This window comes from Rattus norvegicus, chromosome 7, assembly GCF_021556685.1.
Source record: "Rattus norvegicus strain SHRSP/BbbUtx chromosome 7, alternate assembly SHRSP_T2T, whole genome shotgun sequence".
Taxonomy (NCBI): domain Eukaryota; kingdom Metazoa; phylum Chordata; class Mammalia; order Rodentia; family Muridae; genus Rattus; species Rattus norvegicus.
In genome coordinates, this window is record NC_141540.1 from 130,358,814 (window position 1) to 130,376,391 (window position 17,578).

The 17,578-nt window shown below is 40.1% G+C and overlaps 1 long non-coding RNA gene across 2 annotated transcripts in view; it reads left to right on the top strand.

Moving 5' to 3' along the window:
• Positions 1-17,578, top strand: part of LOC120093828 (uncharacterized) — a 143,713-nt gene that overhangs the window by 66,247 nt on the left and 59,888 nt on the right. The window contains exon 1 of one of the 2 annotated variants that reach the window (XR_015624940.1): positions 10,644-10,790. The exons of the other annotated variant lie outside the window; for it this stretch is intronic. This is a non-coding gene — a long non-coding RNA (uncharacterized LOC120093828). Of the gene's footprint in view, positions 1-10,643; positions 10,791-17,578 lie in introns of those variants that run through there. 2 annotated transcript variants of the gene reach the window in all.

Here is a 17,578-nt window from a genome sequence, read left to right on the forward strand (position 1 = left end):
TCACCTGCCTGCTCAGTGTTGCATTAATGAATGAAAAGGAAGTCTTTCTTTTGGTAGATTAGACCAAGAGCAAGCCCAAATTTGAGTTCTCCACTAGGAATTTTAAGCCAGCATCATGGCTACCTTGGCAAGGGATCACATGGGAAGAGCTTCTAGGTCTATGTGATCCAGATGGAATGAGGATACAGTGTGGTCTGGCTGGAATACAGACACACCCTTAGTACGGACTTCCCCCTCCCGATCCTAACATTCATAATACACTTTTTTATATGAGTAAGATTTGGGAGTGCCTTAAATTTTCAACAATAAGGGAATCAGTCAGAAAAATATACAATAAATATAAGGTGGTCATAATGTATCGTAATGAAAACTACAAGTGAACAAGCATGGTACGCTGCATGTTTGTTAAAACTATTTCTAGAATACACATCATCTAGAGTATGATTGTGTGAACTATCATAGATAGTTCATTGCGTTTCGAAGGTAGATCATTATGATAGACCACAAGTTGTACTCCTGGAGTCTTTTTCTGACTTTATACATCTTTGTCCTCCCCCAATTAATTTATTTATTATTACATCCTGTTTGCAGCTCCCATCCCTCCTCTCCTCCCAGTCACATCTTCACACACCCTTCCCCCAACCCTGATTTCTCCCCAGAAAAAGCAAGGTACCAACCCATCCAGACACATCAAGCACAGCAGGACTAGGCACATCTGCTCCCACTGAGGCCAGCTAAGGCAGCCCAGCATGGAGGGAAAGCTGTCAGCAGCTTCCCTCAGCAGGTATCCCACAACTCTGGCATTTTCACATCTTGAGGTCTCCAAGACAACTTCACCCTCACAGCTTCTTGTTCCAGTGTCTGGGATCCTCGCATGGTTTTCTGAGCTCCTCCAAGGGACTTGGGTCACGTCTCCAGCTCTGCGTTCTGTTGCTCTTTAGGCTCTGGCTAACTCCACTTCACTGACGTTGCTGTTCTTGGGATTCATCCCATGGTCCTGCCATCTCCAATAGGCTGGGGTCATCCACTGCAACCAGGCTTCACCAATAGCCTCTCATAGACACTCTTCATGGTGCCAAGCCTCACCTTCTTTGCATGATCCCTTCAGCCTTGGACCGTCAACTGCAACTGAGGCTGCACCTTCACCAATGACCTTCCTGGCCTCTCAGGGTACCAAGCCTCAGCTGATCTTTATGACCCCTTCATGCCTTCAGAATCATATCACCTCGGTGATTATTGCACATTACCAAGTACAGCTACAGCATGAGGTACAACCTTGGCTCTCTCAGGAACATAGATTCTTGGTGCTCTCAGAAAATACTTCCCAGAAAATTTCACCTCAGTGATATTGGTCTCTTCTTAATCATTGCTAATTTCTAAGCTCCAGCTAACCAGCATCAATTATTCCTTCTACTCTTGATTCTAAAGTCAGAGCCACATGGCCAAAGTTGCCAAGTTTTGCTTCTTGCCGGGGCAGGAACATGCCCCTCTTGTTTTATTATTTTATTACTAGCTTTCTGTTTTCCAATCCCTTCACTGCCTAAACTTGACTGTCCTTGAACTTGCTCTGTAGACTGATCTTGAATGCCTCTGTCTCCTGAGTGCTGGGATTAAAATTGTGAGCCACTATGCCTGGACTTCGGCTTTTCTCTACTTGGAACTTGCTCTGTACCAGGCTGGCCTTGAACTCAGAGATCAGTTTGCTTCTATCTCCTGGGATGAAAGGTAATGTACCACCTGCGTGGACCTAAGCTTTTCATGACCACTTTTCTTCAAGATCTGGAATAAAGGCCTGTGTCTTTTAGCCTCAAGATCTGGGTCATAGGAATGCCCTCCATTTCTGAATTGTAGTTCATTCCAGATTAAGAGTCCAAATGAAAACAATAACCAGGTCATAACAACTCCCAATGCAATATAACTATCTTCTGTTCAATTGCAAATGCATAAACAATAAGCCTAGCTGAGTGGGATCTTGCCCCTGAGTCGATACTCCCTTAATTCCATTTTATCCGTCAACATAGGATTCTGCTCCATTGCTTTTCCTGGTAGCACTTTAATACTTGAACTATTCATTTTGCAATTTTCCTTTCTAAGCTTGCTACACTTGATTAAAATGCTTTTCGTAAGAGGGAACCACAGGGCAGAGTCTAAACTTGGTTGATTTGAGGCTCCCTTTGTTAATACAATCAATCTGAACCTCCTCATCTTAGTCTCGGGCAGACTCTTTGGACAAAGGCAAAAAGCAACCATATTCTTCACCAAAATATCACAAGGACAATCTCTAGGCCACACAGTAAAATTATTCTCCTTTGAAACATCTATAGCTAGGCCCCCACCGTTCAAATTACCCTCAGCACCACTGTCTTCCATGGTTCTAGAATACTGCTTTCCGAAGTTCCCAAATCCACATTCTTCCAAACAAAAGCTGGTCAGGCCTATCATAACAATACCCTACTCTTAGGACCAACGTCTATCTTAGGGCTTCACTTGCTGTGAAGAGACACCATGACCAAGGTAACTCTTTTTTTTTTTGGGGGGGTTCTTTTTTTTTTTTTTGGAGCTGGGGACCGAACCCAGGGCCTTGCGCTTCCTAGGCAAGCGCTCTACCACTGAGCTAAATCCCCAACCCCCAAGGTAACTCTTATAAACAAAAACATTTAGTTGGGACTGGCTTACAGTTTTAGAGGTTCAGTCTTTATCATCACAGTGGGAAGTATGGTAGTCTCCAGGCAGACTTGGTGCAAAAGAGCCAAGGTTTCTACATCTTAATCTGAAGGCAGCCAAGAGGAAACTCTCTTCTGCAGGGTAGCTAGGAGGAAGCTCTCTTCTTCACTGGGTGGAGCCTGACCATAGGAGACCTTAAAGCCAACCAGGACAGTGACACACTTCCTCCAACAAGGTCATACCTATTCAAATAAGGTCACAAGCCCTAATAGTGCCACTTCTAATGGGTCAAGCAAATTCAAACCACCACAGCTTTGTCATGGAATATCTTGTTTTCTCTATCTATGGTGATTGAAAGTTTTGCTGGGTATAGTAGCCTAGGCTGACATCTGTGGTCTCTTAGGGTCTGTACGTCCAGACCCTTCTGCTTTTAGAGTCTCTGTTGAGAAGTTAGGTGTAATTCTGATAGGTCTACCTTTATATATTACTTGGCTTTCCCCCCTGCAGCTTGTAATATTCCCTGTTCTGTAATTTAGTGTTTTGCTTATTATGTGGCAGAAGGAATTTCCATTCTTGTCCAATCTATTTGGTGGTCTGTAAGGTCCTTTTATGCTTATAGGCTTATCTTTCTATAGATTGGGAAAATTTTCTTTTATGATTTTGTTGAAAATATGTTCTGGGCTTTGTAGCTGGGACTCTTCTATTATTCTTAGACTTGGTCTTTTCACAGGGTCCCAGATTTCCTGGATGTTTTGTGTCAGTAAATGAGATTTAACATTTCTTTGATCAATATATTGTTTTTTAAAAATTATATCTTTTATGCCCAAGATTCTCTCTTCCATTTCTTGCATTCTGTTGGTGATGTTTGCATCACAGTTCCTGATCTCTTTCTTAGCCTTTTCATTTCCAGGATTCCCTCATTTTGTGTTTTCTTTATTGTTTCTATTTCCATTTTTAGGTCTTGAACATTTTATTTTTATTTCCTTCACCTGTTTGCTTGTTTTTTCCCTGTATTCCTTTAAGGGATTTATTCCTTTCCTCTTTAAAGGCTTCTATCATGTTTATATGATTGGATTTAAGGTCATCTTTTTGTGTTAGCATATCTAGGGCTTGCTGTAGTAGGATAGCTGGGCTCTGGTGGTAACATACTCCCCTGGCTTTTGTTTATTGTGTTCTTATGCTAGCCTTTAGTCATTGTTCCTGGTGCTGGTTGGCCATTCGGATGTTCCTTGGGCCAGCCTTAACCCAGAGAATGGAGCTCAGGAGACAGAGCACAGCTCACCAATTCTGGATGTGTCCCAGAGGAGCCTGGCAGGGCTAGTACACGCCTTCAATCCCTAACAAGGTAAAGTTAGTTTGTAGAAGAAAGCATTCATGCTTAAAAATGATGTTTAATTGAGAGGCAGACAAAATGATGAATCAGAGGAAGCTTTAACATAATGAGTCAGACATAGGATATACCAAACTCTTATGAGAACAACATAGGAAATAGAGGTTACTTAAGTACAAGCAGCATAGGGATAGAGAACAAGCTAGATACAGGATGTGGTGGTACATGTGTGACAGTTTTCCTGGGACAGCTTTACATAAAGTGCAGAGAGAACAAGTACGATACAGGTGTTGGTGGTGTTTGAGGAACTTTTAGCAGGACACTTTTATAAAGATAGGTGGTAGAGAGAACATTAGTCAGACACAGATGAAGACAGAGCTAGCCAGAGAATGAGAAGGGTCCAGAAGATTAGAACATATTGCCAAAGTTATTATGGGAAGAGCAATTTAGTGAGAAGCCAAGAAACGCCAGATTGAATCAGTCAGTTTGGAAGATTCGATTGTACAGAGGCTAGAAGCTTCCAGACCTAGGCCTGGGTATAGTTAGAACAGAGAAAGAAATGCTCTAGGCTCATCTCAAGCCATGCATTTGCACAGCTTGAGTACAGTTCTCATCTCATCCCTCCTTCCGAGGAAATAAAAGTGAAATTTACACTCCACTTTTCTCTTTATTTCACAATTGTGTATGGTTTATGGTCTGTGGCCTGTCTATAGTATGCTGTGTGTTTCTGATGTCTGTCGTTTGTAACAAAGGGCTTTGCTCTGTATTGATTGAATAGCACAGAGAACATGGTATGGGCAAGGAATGAAAATTTTCTTTCTATGGTAATATTTAGTAGCATTTGCAAGAGAATGAATTCTTTTACTGACCCTATTTGACCCCCAAACCTCAGGTTTTATCAATCTATAGCCACATGTTGCTTCCAAAATTTTGGAATATTTGTTTTCTTTAAAGTTTCTTTCAACCTTTGGCTGCTTCAGTCAAATCATAACACGCACAGACACACAGACATGACACATACATATATATATATACATATATATATATGTATATCACACATGACAAGCACAAACATATAGACAGACACTCACAGGCACACACACAGAGAAACATATTCTCACAATATTCACTCACACACTCTCTTTTTCCAATATACTATTTTGTGTAAGGGTAGAGAAGAATACATGGTTTAGGTTAAAGCTGAAATGTTGTAGCTGGAGAGATGACTCAGGGGTTAAAGAGTACCTATTAATCTTCTAAAGGACCCGGGTTTGGTTCCTAGTACCCACATGGTGGCTCATAACTCTAAGTCCAGTTTCAGGGATTTGATGCCCTTTCTGGTATCTATGTGGATCTGGCCCACAAGTGGTATAGATGTACATACAGGTAAAGCACTCATAAACATAAAAAATTGGAAAGATAAAAACTTAGCTTGCAAAGTATTACATGGGAATTACACATATAGTAAAGTTGGTTATGTTGATTTTGAAAGGCAAGTTAAATTTAAATAGGCCTGGTACCAATAGGAAAATGGATATAATGCATCAATTTGAATGATCTCAAGGCATATTATTAACTTGGTTACAAAGTTATTCCCACACATTTCTTCTTCCCCCACTTCCTCCCTCCCTCCATCCCTCCCTTCTTCCTTCCTCCCTTATCCTTCCTTCCTTCTTCCCTTTCCCTTTCTTTTGCCATCCCTTCCCCTCCTTCCTTTCTTCCTTCCTCCTTCTCTTCCTTTCCCTGTTCTTTCTTTCTAATGGAACGTGTAGTGCTTCTATTAACCTTTTCTAAAGACATATTTATTATATGTAAGTACACTGTACTATTCAGACACACCAGAAGAGGGCATCAGATCTCATTACAGATGGGTGTGAGCCACCTTGTGCTTGCTGGGATTTGAACTCAGGACCTCTGAAGAGCAGTCAGTGCTCTTAACCACTGAACCATCTCTCCAGCCCTTCTATTAACCTTTTATTTTTGGAACAAATCTACCAAAGTTAAGACAATCAGCATAGTGCCATGCTTTTCATCTATTGTTTTACCCAAGATGGTCCATTCTTTGAGTGGATGAACTGACCATGGAAAGTGGACATTGACCATCCAATTTAACTTTCTTGCAAGACAGAACTAAAAAAAATCATATTCTGCTTTGGATTCTAATAATTCATAAGAACCAGTCTCATTGGTAGAATTTAAATGGCCCCTATAAGGGTAGCAATGAGTGACAAAGGCCACTAGGTAAGCTCTACTGCTTGTCCAGCCATATGCATGATACTTATATTTGATTCATTACCTTCTTATATTTTTTTCTTGGAAATTTAGTAACCAGGACAATACCTGGATATACAGGAAATGAAATTGCTTTTCTATAAACACCTATTTCCTTGCAGAACATTGCTTCTTTTTGTTCATTTTAACCTCTCTTAAGGTGGTAATCTGTTAAAAAAATTATTTTTAAAAACACTCTGTTGTTTTAGTAAAATTTTCTGCTTGATGGAGTACAAAATTATAGTAGTGTAGTATAATAGCTTTTTGCCTACATTGAATGATTTATGAATGTAACATGTATTGTAGTGAGAACATCTTGTGCATTGTATGGATGTATCACCTGTCAATCAAAAAGCCTATGGCCTATGGATTAGGTAGGAAATAGAAGATGGGACATCTGGAGGAGAAAGAATTCTGGGAGAGAAGGGGGTTGGGATTTGCCCGGAAAGGTGACAAGATGAACCTGAGCACAGGTAACCAGCCACAAGGCAGAATGTAGTCTAGAGTATATGGGATATTTTAAATTATATCTAGTCAGAGAAGGGCCTAGCTATATGGCTAAAGTATTTCTAAATACATCTTGAATCTGAGTCTTATTTCTGGGAGCATGGGACTGGGAGGAATAACCAGGGCCCAAGCCACAACATATTGTGTTTTGATAAGCTATACCATGCTAATGTTAAATCTGCTATGATCTATCTACTAAATCAAGCTATAGGCTGTAAGACACATGACCTACATCTTAGAACCCTCAATATGCACCTGTTGTGTAATCATAGATTGTGATCACAGCAAGAGAGAACCACAAGCTACAGTACCTTTAAGTACAACATTCATACTCATATCTATGTCTCTAAAATGCATGACATAGGTATGAGAATCAATCTCTTTCTTCTTCTTCTTCTTCTTCTTCTTCTTCTTCTTCTTCTTCTTCTTCTTCTTCTTCTTCTTCTTCTTCTTCTTCCTCCTCCTCCTCCTCCTCCTCCTCTTCTTCTTCTTCTTCTTCTTCTTCCTTCTCCTTCTCCTTCTCCTTCTCCTTCTCCTTCTCCTTCTCCTTCTCCTTCTCCTTCTCCTTCTCCTTCTCCTTCTCCTTCTTCTTCTTCTTCTTCTTCTTCTTCTTCTTCTTCTTCTTCTTCTTCTTCTTCTTCTTCTTCTTCTTCTTCTTTTCTTCCTCCCTCTCTCCTCTTTCCCCATTCTTTCTTTCCTTCCCCAATCCTTCCTTTTCCATTTCTCTGTCTCCTTTATTCTCCACACTTGCTCACTCCTCTCTGGGTTTATTTCAATCTAGAACACATTAAGCTCCATGGACTTTGTGTTATGGCCATTTCAATTTCTTTAGGTATGAAGTTAGTATACTGTTCCTCAAATTGTGCATTTGAATTGGAACTTATTTAGGGTTAAAACCAACAGGTTTCCCATTGTAGATGCCACATTGTTTCCTTTGTGATAGCTAAAACCATATAGACTATTAACGACATTGACTATTGAGGGCTCAAAGGACTTATGCTACACATTGTTTACCTTAATCTGTAGTAATTATTACTAGGTATAGGATATCTACTCCCAATGGTTTATTTTTGCCCATTCAAAAATAATCAGGCTGATTTTCTTTTTCTCATTTTTGTGTGTGAAAGTCCAGAATACTATGCCACTGGGCCAATAGTAGTCTTAGCTTCTAGATATAGACAGTTTTCTTTCCTAAGTCAAAATAGAGGCTATAATTATTAAAACACAGCCAAATAAACAAATAAACAACACCAACGCAAACAGAAACAAGGAGAACTGTAAAAAACCAGACAGCATAAAAATCACAGAAAAATCCCATTCAAATAGAAACAACTCTCCTAATAGCCCCAGTTCTCATGTTCACCAAAGTCTAGATTTTATTGACTGAGGTGGAGCATGCTATTGTTTGACATACTTGCTACGCTTTCTGCAGAAGGGTTTTATTCAGTTTATAAATGTAAACTTAAAATTAAGTATGCAAATACTCCCTTCCACAAAGCTCAGAAATTATAATATAAAATATTTAATATTTAAATGACATATTTAATATTGGTTGATGGCTATCTAGGAAAGCTCATTTGATTAAAAATAATTAGATTGAGGTTGGGACCCCTATGCAAGGAAGAGTTAGGAAAAGAATTGAAGGAGCTGAAGGCAGGACAACCACATAGGAAGACCAACAGTTACAACTAACCTGGACCCTTGGGAGCTCCCGGAGACAAAGCCACCAACCAAAGAGCATACACGGATAGGTCCAAGGCCCCTGGCACATACGTAGCGTAGGCCTGACTTGTCTGGTCTCAGTGGGAGAGGGTGTGACTAATCCTATAGAGACTTGATGCCCTAGGGAAGGGGGATTCCTAGGGAGATGAAGGGGTGCACCCTCTCAGAGGCTAAAAGGACGGGGAGGGGAGGGGGGAAGAATTCTGGGAGGGGAACTGGGAGAGGGCAACATTTGGGATGTAAAGAAATAAAATGATTAATTAAAAAAGACCAAAAACAGGGCCAGAGAGATGGCTCAGTGGTTAAGAGCACTGACTGCTCTTCCAGAGTTCCTGAGTTCAATTCCCAGCAACCACATGGTGACTCACAACCATCTGAAATAAAGTCCGATACCCTCTTCTGGTGTGTCTAAAGACAGCTACAGTGCATCCATATACATTAAATAAATAAGTCTTAAAAAAAGAGACCAAAACAAGAACAAGAACAACAGCAACCCAAAGAAACCCCCAAACAACACTATCTTACTATTTCATTACTGATTATTCTCTAATTCTGGGGAAAATTATTTATTGTATGTTCAAGGTTCAAAGCTCATTTCCTAGACATTTTGAAAAAAAAAAGTATATGAGACTAACGTCCATCTCATCATTAACTTACATGAAAGCAAATCTATTACAGGGTTGAAATGTTATTCCAGGCATACATGCTCATGGTGTCATTTATAGCTCAAAGAAACGCAAAGAGGTGTTCAGATGCAGCTTTAGATGCTAACTGTGTAAATCAGCTGTGGGAGACACTTGAACGCATGATTTGTGGATCACCTGGTGCCATAGCAGGGCGTTACTCAGAATCTGAGGTGGGATGGGTCCTCTTTACACACTTCTACCCTCTCCATTAGTTTAAGGATAAAGTGTCATCTGATACGTTTTACCTTAAAATTCTTCGATAATTTTAATTAAGAGTACTTTTCAAAGTTCTCTGTTAGACATGGTGCTTCTGCCCTGCTCCCCTTGTTTCCCCAGGGGCTGAAGTATCAATGAAGACCTGAGTACCATTTCTTTCTCTTCTTCATTTCTGGAAATTCTTCTTTCCATAGTTATCTGTGTTCTTACTTTCCATGTAATCACAAGTTCTTTCTAGAAAGAAATTGGTTTACGGCATCCTATAGACCTTGTACTAGTGCTTGTCAAACAATGCACAAAGGGATGTCAGGCTTTTATTAAAATGTATTGTTTGAGTTCTATTTTCTACATAATTATAAGCATTAATGAAATTGCAATTTAATAACAAAAAGCTTTGATGTATATAGTTCTTACCAAGGGATTTCCAAATTTTTGTTTTTAATAATTATTCTGGTTGTTTCTGAGAGCATTTCTACATTAAAAATTTTTATGGATAGCAACACAAATTATTTATTAGGGGTAATAATCTCAAAAGATACAAAGATTCAGCACCAATTAAAAGCTAGTTTCACAATGGAAATGTTATTTCCTCTATTAATTATAACATAGACAGTATAATGTAGGAATGATGAAAATATTTTAAATGATTATATTAAAATTCTCTTAAATATAACAAAGTTACTCATAAATCCTTTTGATCCCCCTTTTCCTCTCAGGAAGGATTAGTTATATTATAATTGGCTTTCCCGTCTATTTTGCTAAATTTTTGGGTCAGTTTTTATTAAAGGCTACTTTATAATATTTTGAGGTTAGCAATGTGTTTTCCTTGACGTGTTTCTGAGTACAGCGAGCTTATTAGAGGACTTGGCAGCTTTTACTTTTTTCTCTCTCCTGTGCTAAAAGTCTTATTTTGCTTTCATAGCAGAATTGTGCAAACATAATATCATTAAAGGATTTCTCAGCGGGAGTAACTAATGAGTGTCTAATGAAATTAGATCGCGTACTTACTGTAATATCTTTATGATTTTGGGGGGTGTTGGATTTTAAATTTTATGATATCAAAGTTGGGAGAAACTCTGCAGGGATTTTTTTTTCAGGAGTTCTTCAGTGCTGGGGTCTGCCTGCCTCTTCAGGTATGCAGCCTGCGTTTGGATATTCACGTTGGCCTTTCATTTAGAATTGTTCATTTCTAGAGGTCGCTCCCTTTTAAACATTTCATTTACGTTAGTCCATTTTGTATTTTAAAGGAAGCTGTTTGGACTCTTGTCGTTCCTACCAGCCATTTATAAAGCCAGCGGTAAACCTCCTTACTTTTCCATGTCCAGTCATGACTAACCTCTTGACCTCGGGTTTGAGTGCCCAAAATCACCATCCAATGCCATCGTTCCAGCCTGGTGAGTGGCCTAGACCTCTGCTCTCCATACCATCCCCATATTTCTGCTCTAAGTAAGGTCACGTGACCTGAGCTTGGCGAGTATCTCAGATCTCTACCCGACCACATTGTCCTCACGTTCCCAGACCTAGCTTTGGGTAGCACGGTTTGTACACTAGACAATTTGTCCCATTCACACGATTTCCTGATCACCACTGAGTCGGAGTGAGCTCATTTCATCAATCACAATTCAACATGAGTATCTTGACAGCCAACTCCTCATACTTAACTTGAAATAGACCAAGGTTGAACAACAGCAAAAGAGGGTCAGACTTCCACTTGACAGTGTCAGGCTCCAATCTCATCTCAGATATACCACCAATGACAGAAGTCTGTGTGGATATCCCCCCACCCCCACCCTCTGCACCTCCTACCTTTCCTCTTATGGCTCCTCCCTCCTTCTGCTAATCTCTGTACCTCCAGGACAGCGGTTCGCAACCTGTGACAACCAGAAAACACATATTTCTAACGGTTTTAGGAACCCCCACCTGCAAATTCATTTTCATTGTTATTTTGTAACTGTAATTTTGCTACCGAGCAGGGTTTCAGTTCCCACACCATCAGAATACATGTTTTCTGATGGTTATATGCCCAGGTTGAGAAACACTGCTCCAGGGTGTCTCAATCTTACTTTCATTTGACTCAAAGCTTTAAGACTGTGAAGGAGACAGTGAAGGTAGAGGTAGGTGCTAGGCTTTATCCCTGGTTTTGGCAGAAGTCGTCTCTAAGTCCTCGGTACAGAGGTAGGATCTGAAAGGGTAGGAAAGGAACAGACCACTCAACAATGGCAAACAGACAGCATTGCGGGGGAAACACGTTTCACAAAGGGGAGAAACGGGCAGTTAGTTTTGGAATTGAAATACATGGGGATGAGGTTGCTGCTGACACCTCTGGGTCTTCTGAGACGCAATTAGGGTTTTGTCAGAAAGATAGAGGGGGGAATGTATTGCAGAAGAGGCTGTTTACCGAGACCTGGGAAGAACTTGGTCTCTCTCTCTCTCTCTCTCTCTCTCTCTCTCTCTCTCTCAATCTGACCTCTGGGAGTTGTTGCAGGTACTAAATAGGGGGTTTCTTTTATTAATGTATTCATATCCTTAAAATATTTTATGACTGTATAATCATTAGGCAAAGTGGATTTCCTTCAGACTTTTTTGTTTATGCACATCATGGGCTTTACTCATACCCTTGGCCCCCTTCCCTCCTCTCGGGCTTCTTCCTCCTCCCAGGAACCAACCCTGTTGCTCTCATGTCTTATTTACACGCGATCTTAATACCTAGGCTTTTTTGTATGACAGAAACCACCCGATATTTTTTTTTTCTGAGTCTGTCTTATTTTGTTTGACGCGATGCTCTACAGTTCTGTACATGTCTTTTTGGCAAATGACATGATTTCATTGTTCTTTCCAGCTGAACAGAACGCCACTGTGTATTTAAACAGCACTTTTATTTTTCATTGATTCTCTTTTTCTATTGGATATATTTCTTTATTTACATTTCAAATGTTATTCCCTTTCCCAGTTTCCTGTCCATAAGCCCCCTACCCCTTCTCCCTTCCCCATAAGGGTGCTCCCCCAACTCATTCCCCCTCCCCCCGGCATTCCCCTGGGGGTCCAACCTTGGCAGGACCAAGGGCTTCCCCTTCCACTGGTGCTCTTACTAGGCTATTCATTGCTACCTATGAGGTTGGAGCCCAGGGTCAATCCATGTATAGTCTTTGGGTAGTGGCTTAGTCCCTGGAGGCTCTAAACAGCACTCTTTAATCCACTCACTTTTAGATGCATATCAGGTGATCCCATAACGATTGTGGATAGTGCTGCAGACAGCACAGATGACCAGGTATCTCTGTGGTACACTGATGTACAGTCATTGGCCACATACTCAGGACTGGTATAGCTGCATCATAAGGAAATGTTACGGGGTTGGGGATTTAGCTCAGTGGTAGAACGCTTGCCTAGCAAGCGCAAGGCTCTGGGTTCGGTCCCCAGCTCCGAAAAAAAGAAAAAAAGAGAAAGAAACAAACAAATAAGGAAATGTTACTTTGAATGTTTTTGAGGAAACAAACACTTATTTTACAATTTCCCCTCAATTTATGGTTTATTATGAGGGTTTAACTCAGCTTTACCTTTTACATAGGTAAAGGGCTTCTAATGCCTGTGCAACCAACTGGGAGAAAATTTGATGCCACTTTGGTTCCTGGCTTCTTTGAGTGTATGGCTGGATGTTGGTGTTATCATTTCCCAACAGAGCCCCAGGTGGTATGTTTTTTTTGTTAATGAACTGTGAACAATTCTTTTGATTGAAGTTCTACCGAATGGAAACCAGTGTTAGGGAAATCTTATAATTTATCTATTATTCAGATTTTATCACGTCTACACTTGTCCACACGGTAGAAGAAATTGGAAAATATTCTGGAAACTCTTGATTTCTTTCTGCTATTGACTACTAAGACTTTTTAAACACAAATATGACTGTACTCAGCCTGGTCAGTGGTGTCTTTTTTTTTTTTTTATTTATACCATCCATAGTTTTTCAGGCTTTATGAGTGCTCTGATATTTGGTAATCTGATGAGCATAAGCATGCATTACAGATGTCAGTACACGCAGAAGAACACTCTACGTGAATTCGTACTGTGCCTCTCGTGGTAAGAATGAGCCAGGTTGTACTTCAGATCCAGCAGGAGGTATTTTGGAACTCCTCTTGGGGACGTGTTGTTTCACTGTTATCATTTTTATCCCGATGAACATTGTAAAATGTTAACATTAAAACTCATAAAGGGGAATAATAGAGTTTTGTTGAGATTTTGCTTGGAGGACCTTCAGAAACATTTAAAACTACTTATCTTGCGGCTAGTTCCTGTGCCGTGTAGGTGAAGCCTGAAAACCAGGAAGGAGACCAAGAGAAGGTCATCATAGATAACGAGGAGGGATGAGGCGTAGGCAAAAGGATGTGTAGGTCGCGAAAGAAGAAAAGAGACTGAGGAAAGGAAACTACAAGAAGAAACATGGAGTCCCAGGGGTGTAAGGGAGAGGGAGGGGAATCATTGAGACATACTTTGTTCAGTGTCATGATATCTAACATCTTATGAGCTAGTTTAAGGAATTTTAATATTTTTATTTGCCTTTTATTTTGGAGAGGAGTACTTATAGTTCTTCAGTCAACCATGTGCTTTTATATTAAAAATCTCTTTAGTTCTCAGGTTTTACTATTGTTTCATAGCTTTTAATAGAACAATTTATATGGCAAGTGCATACATTTCTCTATGCCAGGTAGTGTCTTAAATATATTAGAAAAATCAAGTCATTGGTGTTCTGATTAAAAGGTATAAAGATGTATATACTGATGATTTGAATGACTCATTTAATGCTAACGTGTTCTTGGTTATACAATACTCTAAGTACTAATAATGTTTTCACTAAAACATGTTGAAAAGCATAACACAGCACTGATACTGACTATAATTCAACACAACATTTTTAGAGAGCAAAAATTATCATTTATCTATAAATCTGTCAGTTTATTTGCTGAATCATCTAAATTCCAGTCATTCACCTGCCTGTCAACATATTTATAATAAGATCAACAATTTAGAACAACCAACTTTTTTTTATATTAATGGTTTCACCAACAATCAGCCTTTTACTTCAAAAGAGGTTTAATAGTTTACAGTATTTGAGTATCTGAAAGAACACATGGCTTTCATAGAATAATAGGTGTGGTGAGATATTATTTAGGAACAAAAGTATTTGTCGTAGAATCTGTAGTCACAAAACCAAAACCTTATATTTTTTTATGTCCTTTACTTTTCTCCCAAACTAACGTAGGATAAATGATAATTTTTATGCTATAATATTCAAATATGAGTTTTTCAGGAAATATACTTTTCCCCCTTAAATTCCAAGAGAAAGTAATTTCATGGTTATATCTGTTTCCTTTCTGGTGCTGTGAAACAATACGCTGACAAGGCCACCTATAGGAAAAAGAGGTTACGTTAGCTCATGGTTACAGACCATCATGGTGGGAAAGCCAAGACAGGAGGAGCTTAAAGTGATTTGTCACATCACGTGCGTAGTCAAGAGAAAAGACCGTGCATGCAAGTGTTGTTAGCTTTCTCTTTTGAATCTAGTTCAGGACCCCAAGTCCAGAGAGTGGCGTTGCCACGGTGATAGGGCCTTTCTACATCAGGTAATGTAATTAAGATAATTCCTCAAAAACATGTTCAGAGGCTCTTTTTTAGGAGATTCTGAACTGGCAAGTTGACAGTCAAAACCAACCATCACAACTCTACTTCTTGTCAACTTGATATACAAGCAAATCACTTTAAAGACTACTTCCTACCCTTTTCCCCAAAGTATTAGATTTATCTCATAATGTAAAATACAGTCAAACTTTAATGCTCCATTGACTTAAGAAAACTCTAGTACTTTTTAAGTCCAATATCTTAACCTCCAGCTCCTGTAAAATTAAAAAAACAAAAAACAAGCTAGGCACTTCCAGTAATAACGGCACAGGGTAAACATTCTGTCTCTGTTTTCCATTTGCTGTGCTAAACACCATGACTCTACTGGCTAGTTTTGTATCAACTTGACACAAGTTAGAGTCATCTGAAAGGAGGAACCTCAGTTGGGAAAATGCCTCCATAAGATCCCTCTGTAGGGCATTTTCTTAATTAGTGATTCATGGGGAAGGGCCCAGCCTATTGCGTATGGTGCGATCTCTGGGCTGGTTCTGGGTCCTATGAGAAAGCAGGTTGAGCAAGCCATGATGAGTAAGCCAGTAAGCAGCATCCCTCCATCTTCTCTGTGTCAGATCCTGTCCCCAGGTTCTAACCCTGCTTGAGTTCCTGTCCTGATTTCTTTCAGCGGATGCAGAGACCATGTAGGGATGTTATTTACTGGACTCATCTTTATGGCTTGCTCATCTTGCTTTTATTATACAACCCAGGACCTTCAGGGTGAACTGCTCACAGTGGACTGAGCAAGACGACATTAAGCATTAATCAGGAAAATATTCCACGGAGTTGGCTATAGGACAGTAGAAGCACTTTCTCAATTGCTGTTTCCCCTTCCCAGATAATTCTAATTTGTGTCGAGTTGACAAAAAACCTAACCAGCACACACTCCTATTCCAAAAGCATAAATCAGGTAGAAACAAACCCAAAATACAGCAGAGCAAACAGCTTTTAACACATCTCTGTGCTCAACATCTTGGGTTGTTGGTGTAAACATTTGGGTTCTGAAAGGCTCAGGAAGTCCTACTCCTGCTGGTGTGGGGGTGGGGCCTTCCTGGGCCATTGACAGGATGGCTTGAGAGGAGGTGAAGAGTTGGCTAGGAAGGAGTGAGTCAGGTGTGGTGGTCAGGGGAATCTTGCAGCTCTGACTGACTAGCAATCAAGTTACCTCTTAACATAGGCTCCACAGATCAAAGACAGGCCAATGATTATCCAAGAGCTACAGATCATATCACTTTGTCTCTGGACATGTATTTGATTTTTCATTGCAGTCTGGGGTTACGAGTTCAGTTACAATTAGAGAGTACACATGGAACAGATTTTATTTTTATTATCAGCCCTGTAGCTCCGATTCAGAGAATCTAAAGAATGTCTACACCAAAGCAAACACATTTATTATGTGATAGCCTGCTTTTGGCCTGGCAATGCTTGCAAATTTTGAAGTGCTCCAGACAAACAGAATACCTAACTCTCTTTACTATGTCGTTTCACCCTCTATGCTAAAAGGTAAGAAAACATTACTTTTGCCAATCTATCTTATTTACTGAGTTCTGTCCCGTATACCTTATATAACCCCACTATCTTTAAATTACATTTTCAGAGTGTTCTAAGTATATTGCAAAGGGAAGTCTTGAATATGTTACTAATTCTCCTGGCCAGTAAGAGTTTGTCAATTGTCTCTGTTTACCATGCACCAATTATACCGTTTAGATTTATTTAGGGGTGGATATCCCAAGAAGATTCCTGGAGTCATGGCCTCATTTAGGAATTCCTAGCTTCCCAGTCTCTAGCGCATAAGGAAGACTTTCAAGTAGGGCCAGATAAAGTTATTTCCCTAAAGGCTAAAGGGATAGTAAGTTTAGAACTTTCCAGAAAAAAGACTCAGACATTATTTTCTCTGGAAAAGACATAAAATGAATCACAGTGCAGAAAGTGCCCAAGAAGGCAACAGGCACAGACCAAAACTTAAAAGTGAGAGACAAGAGTGACAGCCATAGCAGCATTCGGCTCAGCTTTGCTGGAACTTTGTCTAACAGCTGTGCTGGCTTCCCAACGTTTGCTGTTTCAGTGGACATGGCTGCCACACGCCTGCGTCTTTGCCACTTGTCAGTTAACGTCTTAGTCTTAGTCTGACTCCACTCTACTCTTGCAGTCCTTGCTGGTGGACATCCCACAGCCCTGGCATTTCCAATATCCTGCATTCCTCCTCGCAATTAAGGTTTCTCCTTCCCAGCTCTACTCAATGACCTCTGAGCATATGTGTAATTTGTCCTCTGCACTGGGCTTGTCTGGAATTTTTATCCATGCCCAAGCAAACGAGTCTATTATCTTTAAATTCAACTTCATTGAAGTTCTCAGGACATGGGCAGAATGAAGACAGATTCTTAGCTAAAATGTTACGTGAATGTCCCTTACCCCAGATCCTAAGAAAGTGCTTGTCCCCCTCTTCCACCTGTGAGACAGCCTCCATTTTCTTCTCTCAGAATTCATTTCTTCCATAGTCTTGTCGGAGCGGCCCACT